Source organism: Dermacentor andersoni, chromosome 1, assembly GCF_023375885.2.
Source record: "Dermacentor andersoni chromosome 1, qqDerAnde1_hic_scaffold, whole genome shotgun sequence".
Classification (NCBI taxonomy): Eukaryota; Metazoa; Arthropoda; class Arachnida; order Ixodida; family Ixodidae; genus Dermacentor; species Dermacentor andersoni.
In genome coordinates, this window is record NC_092814.1 from 229,838,076 (window position 1) to 229,856,858 (window position 18,783).

Below are 18,783 nucleotides of genomic sequence, written 5' to 3' on the forward strand. Positions count from 1 at the left end.
ATCTTATGTAATACCCCCCTTATGTAATACCTACTACGGGGGCTTTAAGGAAATGAAATGAAATCAAATCTTTCCTACGACAACTACAGGTCTTTGAGGTTAATTGAATAATTAACATAATTACGCCATTTATAGTTTAATTAATTGCTTTACGGTACACATTTCAGCTTACGAATTGTAGCCGGTGCTAGCAAGACGAAATGCATTGGCGTTCCGGTTGCTGTTGTGCTTCAATGCGTAAAACAAAGTCTGCTGAAGAAAGAAAAGTAAGTGGAGCAGTGCATTCTTACAGCAAGTTTGGCGGCACGTATCCCGAAACCGGTGCCATCCTCACAATTCGTTCTAAGTCGATAGGCTTTGCATACTCACTAGCTACAATTCGTAGATTGAAATATGTGCGGTAAGGTAAATATTGTTAAAAAATTAATTAGCGTAATTATGTTAATTACTCGAGTAAGCACATTTATTTCAAATAGGTACGGCCACCTCGTCAAGTAATTTAGATATCTGCCATAGGCAACTTTAACGAATTTGGTGCAGCAAAAAAAAAAAAAAAACGAAATATGAGAACACACACACACACACACACACACGCACACACACAATATTTATTTATTTATTTATTTATTTATTTATTTATTTATTTATTTATTAAGAGTGCCCGGTGCCGCAATTTGAAAGTGCACGTAAACGGCGCACTTCGCCTTTTTTCTGGAGTGTGGTATTACAGGACACGTGGTCGGGCGCCATTTGTGGTGACAGTAATAAGCACTTCAACCCCTCCACTCCGTCCTTGCACGCTTCGCACGCCGTCACCTTCTTTTCCTATCGCTGACGCCCATGTGCGGATGATTGACATGTTTTTTTCTCGCTCTGTCCCAACGGTGTCCCTATGCGCCGCTACTTCTTTCACTCCACGTCGAGCTTCATCAATCACGCTGGAGGCGGAGAAGAGTACGCGGCGGGGCTCAAGGAGCGACTGCCTGTTTTATTGTTCTTTTATTTTTTTATTTTTTTATTCCTGCTGTAAGTGTCAGCAGCGAGCCATTTGGGTCGGCTTGAGAGCCGTCAGCGTCCAGCAGCCCTCGGTTGCTTGCTCGCGAGAAACGTCAAGACGTGTAGGATACGAAAGCGGAACGCAAAGGCTGGGGGAGAGTGAGCAGAGCGTCAGGCGCGAGCCGCGGTCGACAAGAGGCGCTCTAGCTCTTTCCGGCGAGACCCGGCTCTCTGCAGCTGGTGTTGCGCGGTCGGGCTCGAGGCACAGAGACGTCGTCGCGGAGGATAGGAGGTGAAGAGGTCCGCGGTTTCGTCGTCACCCCCGTTGCCGATCGTGCAGCGACGAGCCGGCTGGAGAGCTAGCACCACGCGGGGGCGACGTAGGCGATGGCGACGCCGCGCACACGCGGGGGCTTCCGTCAACCGAGGCAGCGCGTCACGCAGCCGGGGAGCAGCGATCGTCGCCAGCGGTGCCCATTTATCACTGCCTGCCATTTCTCCGCGCGACGGGTCGGTGCCGAAGCCGTCCCCGGAGTGGCGTCGTTGCTCGCGACTGCTTGGGCGCTAATCCGGGGCCACCGGAAAATGTGCGATAGCACCGAGCGGCGCCGGGACGAAGGGTCGCACGAGCGGAGCGGCCGTTCTCGCAGACGTCGCGCCTTTCCTCGGCGAGAAGCTCGCGGCGTGCGGGTCGTCTGAAAGAGACAGGAAAACATGTGCACGAACGAGTTCATTCATATCGGGAGGACGAAAAATTCTTGCTGCTTTCAGTACATTCTCATTCGTCGTTCTTAACGCGCATCAAAAGTTCTCAGCCGAATTCCAGCTCTGCAGATGACGAAAGGGAGTTAAAGATGCGTAAAATTAGACTACGATCCTCTGCGGCCGCAACCATGCTCTATATAGTGCGTCTGTTCACGGTTATGCAGGCGTAAAGCTTTCTGGCAATGAATAAAATGTCACAGCTACAGGATAGGGGCAGTAAGCGCATTAAATGAAGGCCTTAAATTTGTCGCGCTCTTAGAGTGCTCGCTCGTGTTACGGGCACCTCTAATGTCCAGCGCGAGTTCGGCGACTCTTTACTCGCGTCATACGTTCCTCCATAATTAATTACTTAGTAGTAATCTATTTCTATTCTATCTGAAGCAGGAGAAGCTTGATGTGGGTGAGTAGGTTTTGCATACTTGAAGAAATGAGAGCTACGAAGACGCGGACTAAAGGAGGAACATGTACGACGAACAAGTCGCTTTGTCCGTCGTACATGTTCCTCCTTTAGACCGCGTCTTCGTAGCGCTCATTTCTTGAACTATTTTATCTATTTGTAACTATATCTATTCGGCTCTCCGTCTGCCTGATTGCCACTTACTGCTCATTCGTGAAGTCTAGAGCTCTGAGAACGATCGGCACAACCAGCCAAAAGCGCTGGCGCAGGCGGCCTTACGCTCAACAACTAGATTTTATTGAAGCCACCAGTATACATATACTAGTGCTCAATAAATAATTATTAATATTCCAACCGAAACTACCTCTGCGTAACCTCCCTGCCTTCATAGGCATCCATTCTCTCTCTCTCGTTACTCATGCTTGAGTGAAACACTGTTTTGGCTATGCAGATGCTGGGAGCTTGGAAGGCGCCGTGCATTTTCCACAACAGTCTACGAACTGAATAAAGTATTCTCAGCAGATCTCTGAATAAAATAAAATTTGTCATAAAAATCGGCCACATTTCGCCTACACTCTGTCAGGAGCAGTTGTCGATTCTCATATGAGCGGGCATCCACTCCACTTGCGCGTCGGGTGCCATGACAGCCGCATCCTTGCGCCCTTCGCCCTCCCGTCCGCTGCCCTTTCTCGCCGTCCTCTACAGGACGTCCCAAAGTTACCCCGGGAGTCATCAGTCATTCCCGGAGCGGCAGTTGATGACGCGGAGATGCTTGTTTCGAGCTCAACGCTCTGGCCAGGCGTCAGACGCCCACTGCACCAGTGAAGACAGAACGCGCAGCGCCATCTACCAACGAACCAAGCCACCGACAAGGCCTCCGGATGCTGCCCGTGTGATGCTTCCGTGGCCCCCGAGTTGGGGGCTCATCAAAGAAGGCCGCGAGCTGTGAGCATTATTCATCGGCGCGCCAGTGGCTGCCTGTCCACCAGATTGTCGAGCGGAGGAACTTCTCCGCCAGTCACCAACAGAGGGCGCCGTTTTAGTCGGCGGTTATACAGCTGGCCGCGTGTTTGAACGGAGGCGCAACCACGCGTCCGTCTACGGAGATCGCCTTTCTGCTTTCTCTCTCTCAATCTCTCTCTCTATATATAGGTTTTTGTTGTTGTTGTTGTTGTTGTTGTTGTTGCTGCTGCTGCTGTTGTTGTTGTACGCATGCACAAAGGCGAGGTCCAAGCTTCTGCAGACGACAGAGGTCTCATTGTATAGTGCATACTGCGCGCAAGTGCAAATTTACCCCAGCGAAGGACACCAAAGTACAAAACTAAATCAAGTTAGGTTGACTCTGCCGGAGCTGTTTGAGCATTTGGTTGAGGTTGAAATATGACCTATTAGTGGAGGAAATAGAAACCAAAATTCTCCTGAATTTGGGACCATTCTGGGCATAGCAAGATCGTGGTATTTCTGCGTATTTCGGTTCCTTTTGCCGCAGGAAAAGGCTACAAAAGTTCGACCGCAGTGCACGCGTGTCATATTACAGCATGCATGCGTATGCGCATATTTGGCACGCGAATTGCATATGTGCGCTAGGCCTCTATACTGGCCTTGTTGTGCATGCCGCAGACGCAAGAGATGCCGTATCTCTGAGTTTCATCCCCTCTATCCAAGTGGTGTGCAGTCGCAGCACACACGCCTTATCCACAGTGCGCAAGGGCATTGCGACGCAGCTTCCGCTGAAACAAACCTCCAAAGTGAAGCAGTGCACCACTATCCCAACCGCGCATCAGCTCTGTCTGAAAGTTCGGTTACAATACAGTTCGACATGTGAGGAAATCCGTGATGCACAAATAAATATCGGCACGGGGACGTTCAACATGCCCGTCGGCTCGGGAGTTTCTACCGTCGAGGTCGGCGACAGAGCGAACGCCTTCGAGGTCGCCAGCGAAATGCCTCAGCTGCAGCTGGACACAAGTGCCGCGGCGGCGGAGGCGCCTTCTCCAGACAGAGCAACAGGCTGCCGTCGCACTGCTTATAGCGCGCAATCGAGCGTGGCAGGCCTCGTACGCCCGGAGGAGCACGTCCTTTCGGTGCAGGCGGCGCGTATACACTCTCACGTGTGCGGCAAAAGCGCAGGTGCGCTAGGAGCGGCGGACAACGGGTCTGTCTCGCTGGCTGCAGACGGATCCGTCAGTCAAAATGACGCTGTCGTCTCTCGAAGGACGGATCCAGGCCAAGCTCGATGGATGGCCGCCGTGCCCGACACGCTTTTATTCTCTCGGCGTCGCATTCGATTGGCTTTGCGGTGTCAACCACGCGGAGCTCCGCGATGTAGGTTAGGTTTCATCAGCAGCCGTGGCATCGGCCAACAACTGCCACGAGTGTTTGCCGCGTTGTCGTTTTCTCCCAGAACCGCGTGAATGTGGGACGGGCCAAACGGGCGAACATAACGACTCCCGGACGACTGACTGACTCCTCGCGTGTAGAACCCCATTTGCCGCTGAGCGTTCGTGACACTTTAACAAGTTCGCCCGAGACAGGAGGCGCGCGCTGCGGCGCCGCGTCGAGTGCCGGCAGCCCAGAATGGATGGCGTCCCGCTCATTTCGTTACAGCTGCTGTATAAAGCCGCCAGCTCGCGCATATTCCACGTGACCCACTTCATGGCTGTCGCCATATGCATGCGCGGATGCAGCTTGCGCGGTATGTAACACCGACCTCATCTATAGCTTGGGCTTTGGCGATAAATTACTTTTGTTGCCACCGTGGGTTACGCGGACGCGGTTACCACAGCGTACTCGGGATGACGTTTTGGGATGTCTCAACTGTGTATACAGCGAAAGAACCTTTTATAACGCTTGCGAAACTGCGCATAAAACTTTTGACATTGGGTGATCCTCTTTCGTTGTTGCATAGGACGATATTCGCTGATTTTTGAAATTTTTCTGCGAGATAAATGGGTGCAATAGAAAAAGTCCTATAGTGTCATCACTATGCGTTAGTGCCAAATGCTATTAGATAATGCTAAGATGAGCCTGGCAACAAGCCTTACAGCGCTGCTATACGAGTAGTAGCATCAATCAAATAATCAGATATAATATTGCATGCTCACCCCTCATGTATATGTATATGTATATGTATATGTATATGTACATGGAAAGTACATATACTCTTGCTCTCTTTCTCATGTATGCGTCCTCTCATGGTGCCTTTCAGGCATAAACTAGTGCTGCGTTAAGCCGCACTGAATTAACTTATATATGGCGCTCGTCTGGTGATCTGTCCGTTCACGTCTCATGCCCCCCTCTCTATCACTCCCTTCTTTCGCTTCCTATTATCCCTTGATCCAGCGTAGGGTAGCCAACAGGACTCTTGACTGGTTAACATCCCTGCCTTCCTTATATCCTTCTCTCTCTCCGATGATCACGAAATTACAGGTTCGATTACCGGTCAAAATGGACGCATTCTCTTGGGGGCGAAATGTAAAAAAAAAAAGAAAAACGTTTCTGCACGGGTACTTTAGTACGCTTTGAGAATCGGGCATTAAAAAATAACCTAGAACTCCTCGCTATACGGCACCTACTCAGAGCTAAGGCAGGGCGTGCCTAGAGTGACTATCCCAGCAGTAGCTTCGGTGCGTAAAGCCCCGTCGATGAATTACAGAACGACTTGGGTTCGTCTCGATTGCACTACTTACAATGTGACGCCGCTATAGAGCACGTGGCTGCATTGCCTGTATGTCGTGTTGTCGTCGATGCGCATAATCACGGCTTCTACGTCAGTCGCTCGCCGTTGCAGCACTGAAATATCTCTTTTTCGGACATCTGCAGACCTCTTCGTGCCACTAAAATAAAGTTTATTCTCTTCTGCAAGTCATTTATATACATCAAAAGAATCCGCGCACTAGGCAGAAGTAAATTGTACGCATCACTTTCCTTGAGACGGGTAAAGTGTTTGGCGATGTATGACCTTTATTGCCTGCATTCCTCACGGCGGCGAGAGCCGGAGCACGTATGCGGACTGCAAGATAGTTGCAAATTCTCACAACCCTCACCACCTATATGACAGATGCAGGACGATTGCCTCTCGTGGAACAAAAAATGGGCTGCATGTTCGAAGCAGACATATGCGTTGCTATCTGCGTACAATACACGCGTCGTTCCGCAGCGCCACCAAGTTATGGTTCTGTCTTGTATTTTGTCGACGAGCACGAAGATACTGATCCAAGTTCGTCTGCAGGGGTGCGCTTCCATGAGCTAGAACGCGCAGAAAAGGGGATCCTCCGCCAACCCACAACACACACATCACAAAACGTGCCAAGCGACCACCGTGAATTGCCGCCATGTACGCCAATAGGGGCCATCGAAGTAGCAGATTTTTCAATCACACTGAAAATTCTTGGCATTAAAGTGGCAACACAATCGAACGTATGTCCGACGTTAAGGCAGCGTGATGGTCGCGCGGCGGCTATGCTATGTACAGTCACACGTCACTTCGGCCAATGACCGATCGGTATGTACCACTTAAATATGTCTCACGCTCCTTGTACTGATAAAACGCCGGGCAATGCCACGACGAAATGGGTACAGGAAACATGTTTCTCGTTGTCACCTCTTAAGAAAAATACTAAAGCTTTCATAAGCAGAATGTTTATCGCACCTTTTTCTTCAGTGAGAGCTGATGTGGATTTCGTCGGTTCTCTCTGTGTTCATCCATACAGCGCTCAAATAAATATCCTTGTCGTGCGTCATGACAACGATATCACCTCAACGAAAAATTAAAATAAATGCAAAATGTCACAGAGAATACGGCACACAGCGTAGATGGAGATCAACCTATCACAGAGGCTGTCCTCGTTAACGACGTCGTCAGGCCAGCTACCGCTGTTTCCACTCACGTAGCACTCTCAGTTTTGTGTTTATCTGTATAACTATGAATAAGAGGGCGGGTATATATTTCTGTTTGGGATCACGGTGACTTCTACCTGTATGATTGCATCTTACCACATCTTACTTTCTATTAATACCGATAAAGGATAATAACGCTCCTTTCAGACATCATAGCGTCGTTTTCTAATATTCCTCGAATGCTTGAAATTAGGCTGGTTGCGTCATTACTGCAGTGGTTTGGCAATGAAAGGGTCATTGGTGTGGGCAAAATTTTGGCTTTGCGACAATATATACTTTCTTTTTCTTTTGTGCATAGAAAACAAAAAAATCCCCTCAAAGGTTACGACGGGCTGTCAAACTAGTGTGAACGCACGGAGCTTCCTTTAGATACGCAGACAGGAGCGCAATGCATTGCACTCAAGATGAAAGGAGTCAACCCGAATGAGAACACAAGGGGACGCGGGATCGCGGGCTCGCGCCGTAAGAGACGTTAAGAGCAATTTCTTGAAGAGTAATGAATAAAATTACTTTAGTTCAGATTATTTCTGTACATCAGGGTGCTTGCAATACTCAGTAATTCGTTTTCTCTATTAGCTCCGCGGCAGTTGCATGATGATGCCAGCTTCTCCATACACTCGGTGACTACATGAGTTGGGATCAAACATGTTTAAACGCCCTTGAGATCTCTGCACATAACCTTTTAACGCTACATAAGAAGGCATAGCGTAAACACGTCGTTCAATAACACGAGTGGAGTGATTAGTTCCATGTACCTCTATCCCGTATGAGATTAATAACTGTGTGACAAGGCAGTCCAGTGTCTAACTTCCGCGTTACATAGTAATACCTCCGCCGGTCCACGACGGTATGTACATGCCCTCGCGTCTGAAACACATAAAGCTCTGCTTGTTCCCGAGGTCTTTCTGCAGCTCTTTTCCGAGAAGACCAATCAATCATTCTGATCGATGGGTGTTTTCTTGCTGTGCGGTGCGTGCTAGTCCACTTTCGCTCGCATAAACGCGCCATGAACACACACGCACACACACGCACACGCACACGCACACACACACACACACGCACATGCACGCACGCACACACACACACACACACACACACACACACACACACACACAGACACACACACACATGAGTGCGCGCGCGCGCACGAGCACACACCAGATAAATAAAACGCACGGCCCGCTAGATCGTCCCTTACTGCCGCAAAACAACCGTGCGGGCAAACACACAAAGATACGTGGTCAACACGGGCCGGGTGGGTCGCAGGACGGGAAACGAATGGAATGGCTGTCCAGTGCAACACTCGCCACTGAAGGGAGTCCAGTTCATTAGACGCGCGTGTCTCTATATAGACACACACGCGCGGACGCGCGCGAGCAAGCGGCCGGCTTGCGGCCAAGAAAGAAGGAGCGTGTACAGCCCAACCGAGCCGCACAGCGGGCCACCGAAGCAGCAGCAGCAAAGGCATTCGCTGAAGCCGAACTGAACGTCCCTCTATTGCCGCAGGCAACAGATCGCTTCCAATTAGCCTCTGCGCGACCCCTGGCAGCGCCCACTCCGGCCGGGACGAACAGCCCAAGTCCGCGAATCGCCAAAGCCTCGTAAAAACCTCTCGGGACATGGCAAACAGCAGCGCCGAACGGTCCCAGCATAGCGAGCGCCTCTATACCTGCGCACGTATCTTGGGCAGAGATCACACAAACGTCTGTCCACGCACAGTCGGTTATCGATAAACAGCAGCGTCGCTAACGAAGCGGTCAACAGCGCGACGAGTGGGAAGCTCCTACCGTTCATTCCGTATCTCCCGCCCTTGTCCCTTCGTTCCACACCCTACCATTCGCGCACACATGCTGTGTATACATACACATATGCCGGACGCCCCTCTCAGACTGGCTCGCTCTACTACATTGGTGTGCACACAGGCGGAATACCGCGGGAACAAAATACAACATCATAAAGGAATCTTCTTATTTTCCTTGCCCGGAGGCACAGGAATGGTACGATCGTTTATTTACTGACCACGGGAATCAGTCGGTCCACGACACGGTGGTTTTGTCGTGCGCTTTTCGACAACCGTAAACGTGTGCATTTAAGGTGGAGGATTTTATGTAGTGCGGAAGCTTGGTGTTTACTTTCGTCTGGACGACTCAGCAGGTCGCGGTGTCACAGGAGCACAGAGGTGAGCTGGCAACTTTTGCCTAATGAAAGGGAACACAAAGATGTATCAGATAAAATTGAGGATATATATTTACACTCGAAACTATTATGGCATTATTACCTCGAGGATTATTGAGTAGTGGAGAGATGTATTAAATTGTAATGGCAGCGCGGCGACGCATTTGACTAGGTATGGGCACTTGCCTTCGAAACGATGTTCCCAAGAGTCCGAACGGCAAGCATGAGCCGCGGAACACTGCTGGACAAACATTGTAGTATAGGTTGCACATGTCAAAAAGTGTATCCTGGGCGACTTGCCCTTCAAAAGGTAGCTTGCTTGCACACTTGTCTTGATGCATAGCTGAAGCAACATACTTATCATTGGGCAGTCATGCACTCTCAAGGCCAAGCGCACATAAGCGGGCAGCCTGTTGGAAGCGTGTTTATGTAGAGGAGCAAACGTTGCGAAATGTCCGGGATTTGATTAAGGATTTATCCCGAATTCAGGTCTGGCCAAATCTAGAGACGGGTGTCCATCCACGGCTTAATGACATAGGTTGCGAGTTGAAATATACTCATTCTTAATGTATTTATCTTTTCGTGTGTTCTCAGCGCAACTTGCCTTACGAAGTGGGGAAAAAAAAGAAATCTCACGAGCAGCCCTTTATGGAGCCGTTTAAGGTAACATTTAACTGCCGTCTAAAATACGAAAAAAAAAATATTATTACATTCTAAAGGTGCACTTACACAAGCCTTCACGAGCATACAGTCATAAATAGGCATACATGCACCATTAATGGAGCTGTAAGATTCACCGACTGATTGAAACCTGCCGGTGGTGCACGCACGCACACATAAGCACGCACATGCACACACACCAATAAAGCATGAATTTTGTGAGACCTCTTAATCACATGAACGATATATCACACACAAAACAACCAGAAGTAAATCACATAAAGAGCACCCGTATAAATGTGTGTGAAACAAACGCCTCACGAACGTTATAATACAATCTATACACTCCAGTCATTGCGCTGCAACACTTACGCCACAATTTACAAGGGAAAAATACATAGCACTTGCATGTTGTTGAAGACTTGGGCGATGCTTCCAGATCTGCACTCATTTACTGCGACAGCAGTAGACTCGAAGCGCGGACAATGCCACCATCTCTTCGACACTTTCACTGGGCGCAAAACGCCGTCCTCGTCTACTGCAGTTGTTCTTGTTGTGGCCTTCGAAATATATACGAACATTCATGGTTTGAGTGGCACGCGAAACGCTGCACAAATTGCCAAACGTTGCGCGAAAGCTAGGTGGTTAGCACGGCCAGCTCCCCACACACTGCCAGAGAGACGTGAGTTGGAAACCTACAGATAGGATTGTAGGCGATGGTTTCTTTTTCTTTGCCGTATGTTGACGGTGAAGCTGATGATTAGGAAGTGGCCTGACGAGGGTATAAGAAAAACAACGGACAGATCTACAGAAAATCGTGTTGCCAGTTTTTAACTAGCATCGCAGTAAGGTACACCAGATAGAACTCGGCCAGCATTCTCATCGGCAGCAACCTAGTTTTTGTCCGCTGCAAGACGAAGGTTTCACAAAAACCAAATGGATCAAAGCAGGATACTTATTGCCATGGTCTCGGGGATCAAATGACCCCCGAGACCATGGCACAAGCCATGGTCTCGGGGGTCACGTGTGCCTTTAACACTTTCAGCGTTTAGCTCACTCTTACAATGAAGCGGTGTCTCGCTGAGAGAGAAAGAAAGCAAGGAAACGAAAGTCAGGATGGTCAACCAGACGAACGTCCAGTTTGCTATCCTACACTGGGGTAAGGTAATGGGGACTGAAGAGAGGAAAAGAGGGAGCGAGTGAGCACTGAGGGCACACGGAAGGGTGCACACGAGCACGATAAGCGGTCACGCAGACCGGTGCACTTCAACTACTGCACTAGTAGTGCCCGAATCTCTTTTTGGGCCAGTGGTGGATGTGGCCATGGTCCGAGTATATCTTTGACTCGGAGAAGTGTCTCGAGTCTAGTTGGTTTAAAGTTGTCCGGACAGAGGAGGCGTTGGACGTCGTAGCGGGGACAGATACATAGCAGGTGCTGGATGGTTTTTCTCGCCCCTATACAGAAGTTGCACGTCGGGCGACTCCAGTGCTTCCGACTTCGACAGTTACATATATATATATATATATATATATATATATATATATATATATATATATATATATATATATATATATATATATATATATATATGTCTTCATAGCTCTGGTGCAGTCATAGCAGCGACAGTTGCTTCAGAGTGAGGGACGGATGATTTGCCTTCTCTGTAATTCCGGGAATAGCTAGGTCCCATTGAGGCTATAATCATAGTCATCACAGCTAGGCGAGATGAAGGCTTTGCCGCATGGATATAAGTTGACGGTATACATTTCTTCATTCGCGCTACTCATTCGTAAAAAGGCCGCTTCAGGTCTTTCTGCCGACAGGGAAGCCACTAGCATGCCTGAATATGGTAGTAACACGTGACATACATTATGCTACAATACGACGACGCCAGAACTGTAGAAAATAGGCATTTATACCCCTGGCTGGAGCACTGTACTAAATATTTGTTTGATCTCTGTTGAAAGTCAGACATCGATTATAAATCTCACTGGAAGTTTGTTTTCTTCGATCAGAAGTTACGACGCATATGCGTGAAATGTCTGTCGGCGGGCCTTGTTGAATGGTTCATGTACCAAGAGCAACGCTTCTAAGATGAAGAGAGTAAAGACCACTGCCTTTCTCAACCTTCGGGGCTTTGTAGCTGCTAAAGTTCTGCAGGGGCTCCAGTACTATATTCGACAAGAGCCCTGGTCACGCACATAGTGGATACGAAAAATTCAACAAAGCCTTGTCCTGGTATAAGGCCGCTTGACTGAAGGTGAAACTAACGCAGCCGTTGACATTATTATTATATCAGTGCTTCACTCATCGCTGTATATATGTTCCGCACCTTCGGAGCCTCTCTTTAACAGACTTAATGCATATAAAACGCGGCCTTTCGCTCACACCTACGAAACACGGGCGCTAAATTGTATAACCGCGACTGTAAAAAATAAAATAAAAAATGCATCAGCCCTTCCACTCTTTGAAGAAGGACGAGCAGCGTAGCTGTGCTGTGTTTTACCTCAATCGACGCATCTATATATATGTATTACGCTCAACATGCGTCTGGCCCATACCAGACCTCCGTGGAAACTGCCGGTAGGGTCGCCTAGGTGACTATAACGTAATCACAACACACAACGCCCACTGGTGGTAACAGTGTGTATAGGATGCAGGTGGCCGTTAAACCTAGCCTTGACGCGAGCGACGATATGCGTTCACCGAAGCGCAGTCAAAGGAGTGCACGAAACAAAACACGTTTGTTTGTAATTTGCGATTCAGCATACTTCCTAGTTAATTAGCTGAGTGAAACTTGGAAGGACTAGAGTTCTATTCTAGCGGACAAACATGGGGCTGTCGGTTTCCCTCCCATAGAAGCCCATGTATTGACAGCAGACGGGAATTCAACAATATTTACTTCACTGTGAACTACGTAATCATGAAAAAGTCGATGACGCTCGGCGTAATGTTAGAGTCGTCTTAGCGGCTAATTGTCATACAATTTGTTTCGAGATAGTTTCAATAAAACATGAGTTACAGCCGTTTTCTGTAACCGTACTCCCTCCGTAGACGGCCATGTATTGACTGCAGACGGGAATTCTGTAACGTTTACAATTTCACTGTGAACTAACAAATTATGACAAGTAAATAAAACTCTGCGTATTGATAGAGTCGTCTTAGCGGCCAATTTCAGAATAACATTTTTTCCAAGATCCCTACGTTACATTGAGAGCTACAGAGCATTCCCGAGAAACTGGAGACAAACATTTTTTCCTGTCGGCGCGACGCGTAGAGGGACGGATGTCGTCACCGCCGGAGGGTAGCTATATACAGCTTCTCTGTGAAAAGAAATACCCTTATCTCACTTATGGGTGCTAAAATGCTCACTCTGGCGTAGCGTCCTCAGAGGCGAAGCTTCATTTTGTATATGATTTTCACTACATTTTCAAACGCGGCATACGCTGACCGAAATATTAAACATTAAAATTCGGATGTATGTACTTTGCTCGACCAGTTAGTAGGCTGATGGCAATCACATATCACTCAATCAGCTTGAGCAGGTCGTACTGCGTAAATAGGAGTGATGTGAAGTAGAAGATGAGACATGACGCAGGCTTTCTGTTCGAGGTAAGTCTACGCTCCATTGTTCTCACGGTTTTGTCTCATGCGTGCTCCGCTTTTGCAGTTTCCCTGCACCACCGTCGAGCACATTTCTTTTCTTGTATAAAGTGTTGTGCATTCAGTTTTGAAACATGTAACAATACAGTCAGTGCTTTCACTGTTCTATAAAGAATGAGTCACTTGCTATTTCACTTCAAGCTTTAACGGGAAAATTAATTCAAGAACACCCTAAGAACCACACGGTTTAGCCCCTGTTATTCATCCGAATGAGCAATTTCTTTAAAATTATCTTTTCAACTAGCGGAGACACACGTGATCGACGATGGGTGGACGAAACTAAACGTTACCACGTTTTCATGAATAGCTTACATTTTAAAGGACATGTAGTGGACATTTGTCGCATAACAGCAGGGAGCTTCTGGAAATGTACCTGCGATTTCGCGCACCCTATTCTTTTTCTTTTCTATTCATTTTTATAGTGTGCCTAAACGAGTGGCTTCCTGTTGCTACATCGGCGCGTACTGTGTAACAGTTGCGCAAGAAGTGCAGTTCATTTCGCTGGTCACCACGAACAGGTGTTGCCCAGCTCTCGTCCACTATTAACGGTAAGTTAGCCCACAGAAGCTATAAAACAAAACAACCATGAATGTAATCTCTCCTGACGGAAGACGAGATGTTACTGGCAATATACCACAGTTTCTACTTCATTTCTTCTTCTAAAAAAAAAAAAAGTTAATCACCCTATAAAGATGACAGCTACTTCCCATAATGGCAATAATAATTATAAAAATGTAAAACAATAGGAAACGTCACAGCTTCGGAAAATGTACCGGAGTCAGCCGAAGAGAGTAAATCAGGTCCGCGTATAGTCCTAGACACACTGGAACATACAGGGACCAAATGAGATGACGCACCACATGACCTACCGAGTGCCGATACATACGCGTGCGCAGAGTTCCCAACACGTTTCAGTGCTCAGCTATTGAAACGCGACACTCGGCGCGCGTGGCTGATTGACACTTCTTGCGACACCGGTGGGCGCTGGATACCGCGCGCGCTGTTTGTATCACACGAAAGCGAGAGTGTTTGTTTGTAACATGCACTCAGCCCCTCAAGAAAGACCCAGCTCTCACTGGTGAGGAAACCGCCCTCCATGCGGTCCGAGTATCGTGTTTCAATCGCTATATAAGCACGGTACACCAGTTCCTCCGTCGTACGCAGCTTTTATCAATCCACATCATTTTACCCTGTCGGAGAACTCCCAGTAGGGAGAAGCGAATAAATGCAGCTTGATGCACTAAATTGAAGGGAAAAGAGACATACAAACAAAAGAACAAAAGAAAATGCGCGCACGTGAGCTGATTGGGAAAGCACGGATACCGAGTAAAATTATTTAAAGGAAAAAAAAAAAGAAAAGACGCTTCTCTCTTCAGTGGGCGCCATCCTCATAAGTGCCGCCAACTTCGCCATTCTTCGAGATAAAATGACGCTCCCGCACGATGGCATGTGGCCTAAAAATGGACAAGTGAATGGAGCATGGTGTTGTACCGCTTCAGCACTGTCTGTATGCGGCGTGAAATGAAACTCTGGGGAAAATGGTGAAACGAAAGAATGAAACCCCACGAAAATAACAAGGACACGATGTAGTGCGCGTATTACGATGTCTGAAAAAGGACTAGAGGGGCAAAAAATTCAAATATGAACGTGAAAAAAAAAAAATGTCAGGAAAGAGTATAGTTCAAGTTGGGGTACTTTTGCAGTTCACTCAAGTCTCCCCCTTCCCTACTCCGCCTTCTTTATTTTATTTTTTTGCCGCCTTTAATACCGTTCCTCTAAAGAGGGCGCATCATTTCCCGCTTATCGCTATTCCCTTGCCAAGGTTGTTCGCGGCAACCCGTGTTCCCACTGCTGGGTGTCGTCACTGCTATCTGACCGCCGCAATGTCGTGCACATTGCGCCTCGAACACTCGCGGCTTCCTTCGCTTGCGCGGGACACCGGGGCGCCCCGGCAGTGGAAGCCCGAAAAGGGAGTCTCGGACCTGGTCCTCATTACCAAGCCATAACAGTCGCCTTTCCTTTCCCGTAACGGCCGTGAGAGCGCCCAAAAAGGGGACATCGTAATAGCCAACGACATCGCGTTGCCGGCAGTTTCCTCCCCAACCTGTTCCGGCCGCTCGAGCTCTTTGGGAAGCGCCAGTAGTAATACAAGATGCGCTCGGTTGCAATTTTGGCTTCCTTTTGCACCTTTCCTGCTCTTCGTATAGACTTCGTGCTCGTTATTTATTTATCTTTTTCTTTCTCGACCTCCCCTCTTATTTCTGCTCATTTCCCCTACTCCGATATCGTTCTTCCTCTTCGGCCCATACTTACTCCCCTTCAGCTTCTTCCTTTTTTTTTCTTTCCCGGTTCACCTTTTCCCACTGGCTCGCGTATCTACGATGCTTTACTGTTTCGCAGCCTACGGCTCGGCAGTGGTTTTGTGTGGCATAGAGGCCTCCGCTAAGAGGCGCTGAGCCTCCGAGTCAGAGGCACCTACGAAAAGGAAACACGAAGAAAAGGATTACATGAGGTTATGGTCCGAGCAAGATCAAAGGGAGGGGGGGGGGGGGGCGGGGTTCGAGGAAGGCAGGGGAGAACGTATGGAAACGAAAGGAAGACCACGCTGTCGTTGGTGTAATCGGCGCAAAACGCTGCCTTGGGGTTTCACCGCACGGCACAACTCTGTTCTCGCTCGTTTCTCCGTTGCCCCCGGGCTTTTTCGAGAGCTAGCACACTTGCCTCTATAGCTCCCCAGGCCGTTTTATTACCTTTTTGTTTTTTTAACCTCCCCCTTTTGTATCTTTTCAGCGTCGTGCCACCACGCAGAGGTTTGGACTGGCGGTCTTTTGCAGCCAAACATAAGCGGAAAGAAACATGTCCAAGCCACAGTCATATGCCTCACGTGCCTCGGGGTGGATCGACCGTCGGGGAAGAAAGGCAGCCAGCCCATTCCAGGTCGCCTTCGATCGACCGCTGTGGAACATGTGTTCTGTAGTCTTCGTCTCTTTGTGCCTGTTGTTGTCGTTTATTAATCGTGGGTAAATTGGAAGGTATGCGCCACATTAGACCGCTTTTTTGTTGCGTCACGAAGAACGTACAGCCCGTGTGTACGAGCGCACTCTTCCGCAAGAGTAACTATTTACAAAGTTGGATATTCAGAGGCGCTATAACGTAAATCTATTCCAAACTTTTCTATTCCAGTTCCATGCAATAAGCTCTCCACGATCGGTAAAAAAAATTCGCACCACCCCCACTTCACCGGTCTGTCACGCGAAGTCACAGAAACCGCGAAAACGCCCCATTTGATATAATATGTGCACACTGATTATACGTGATTAGACCAAATGAAAGAAAAATAAATATTTGAGTCGACGTCTTTGCGCCTTTAGCCCTCTGCTATTGGTCAAGGGTTTTCGAGCTGCGCTCACTTCGCCTGTCTGTCACGAGACGTCATAAAAACGCAAGAACTCACGTGGTCAGACTGACGTGCACCCGTTAAAGATGCATTAATATGCCGAACAAAACTGTGTTTTTTTTCTGAATAGCCGGGCAGTGCCCGGTTCCGAAAGGAATAGATGATGGCTGCCCACCGATCGCTCTGGCCCTTGCAAGTCGGAGCTGTCGGGGAGCATGGATTTATTTGTGTATAATAAAAATCTTGCGTGGCAGTGTAACGTTATCGAGCTTTTTCGGCACATATACGGCATCGCTGTACCAACTCTTCTTTCCTAAGGATCCGTTTAAGCGGCATTTTTAACCTTCCGTTGCACGCCGCCGCGATTTTCCACCAGACACCGCAAGCTAAGTAAGGGGAAGTGGACCAATCGAAGACGCCGCCACCACCCTTCTCATCCGGTTATCTGATTTCACTGTCCTGGCTCGGCCCCACCTACACCCTCTCCACTTCAGTGTTCTCCTCGACTCGTGTCAGCCAATTAGATAACAAAAAGTGCACAATGTAGGCTATGCTATTCGCTTTGAAAGCAAATAGTGTGTCCTCCTATAAACAATGAGCGCTTTGGATGGGTATCACGTCGGACCTCTTCCATTCGTCGGGTATCCCGCCGTGATACTCATCCCGAAGCCGGGTAAACCCTTAGAAATACAGAACATGCAGCCGATCTCTCTCACTTCCTGCGTTGGTAAAGTGATGGAGCATGCTTGCCTGAGTAGAGTTAACGGCTACCTGGAGTCAAACGACCTGTACCACAGCAACACGATTGGCTTCAGAAGAGGGCTCTCTACACAAGACGCCATGATACAACTAAAGGAGCAAGTCATAGATACCACGGGGCGGGGCTTGAGGGCAATACTTGGACTTGATCTAAAGAAGGCCTTCGACAGGGTCAAGCACACGGCCATACTCGACAGAATCGTGCAACTCGGCCTGGGCGAACGAACGTATAATTTTATCCGAAATTTCCTTACGGGAAGAACAGCCAGAATCAGACTGGACGAGGAGGAGAGTATCCAGGTGGACATGGGCAGCGCTGGCACGCCGCAAGGGTCCGTCGTGTCACCGATGCTCTTCAACCTCGTCATGATCGGACTATCGGAAAAACTGGACCGAATAGAAGACATTAATCACACCGTTTATGCAGACGACATTACGATTTGGACCACGAAAGACGCAAGCGAGGGCGATATGGAGAACAGACTTCAAGGGGCGGTGGAGGCAATCGAAAATCATCTAGAGGGCACCGGACTTGAATGCTCGCCGGAAAAATCGGAATTGCTGCTCTACCGCCCCAGGAGGTTCGGCAAACCGTCCAGAGACGTAGCGGAACTACACAAAAGGGGAATCAGATTAACCACGAGGAAAGGCACGGAGATACCCATGGTCCAAAAGATTAGAGTCCTGGGTCTCTGGATCGAAGCCAGGGGAACAAACACGGAAACTATAACACGCCTGGAAAAGAAAGTCACGGCGGCCATTCGGCTAATACAGAGAGTGTCCAACAACAGGAGGGGCATTAAAGAAAGAAACGTCGTACAGCTCATTCAGGCCTTCGCGATCAGCCACGTCGCGTACGTGGCGGCATTCGTCCACTGGAACAAGGCCGAGAAAGACAGGATCGACGCGCTCATTAGAAAAGCGTACAGAACAGCACTGGGTCTCCCTCAATACACAAGAAACGAAAGGTTACTACAACTCGGGGTGCATAACACGCTGGAGGAGATCGCAGAAGCACAGAGAATAGCACAACTCGAAAGACTCTCCGGAACCAAGGTGGGCAGAGAAATC

The 18,783-nt window shown here is 48.6% G+C and overlaps 1 long non-coding RNA gene across 1 annotated transcript in view; it reads left to right on the forward strand.

Annotated features, from left to right (window-relative positions):
- LOC129380990 (uncharacterized) overlaps positions 1 to 17,217 on the forward strand; it is an 85,108-nt gene extending 67,891 nt beyond the window's left edge. Inside the window, exon 2 of the long non-coding RNA XR_008609222.1 lies at positions 16,347 to 17,217. This is a non-coding gene — a long non-coding RNA (uncharacterized lncRNA). The remainder of the gene's footprint in view (positions 1 to 16,346) is intronic.
- Positions 17,218 to 18,783: the final 1,566 nt, after the last annotated feature.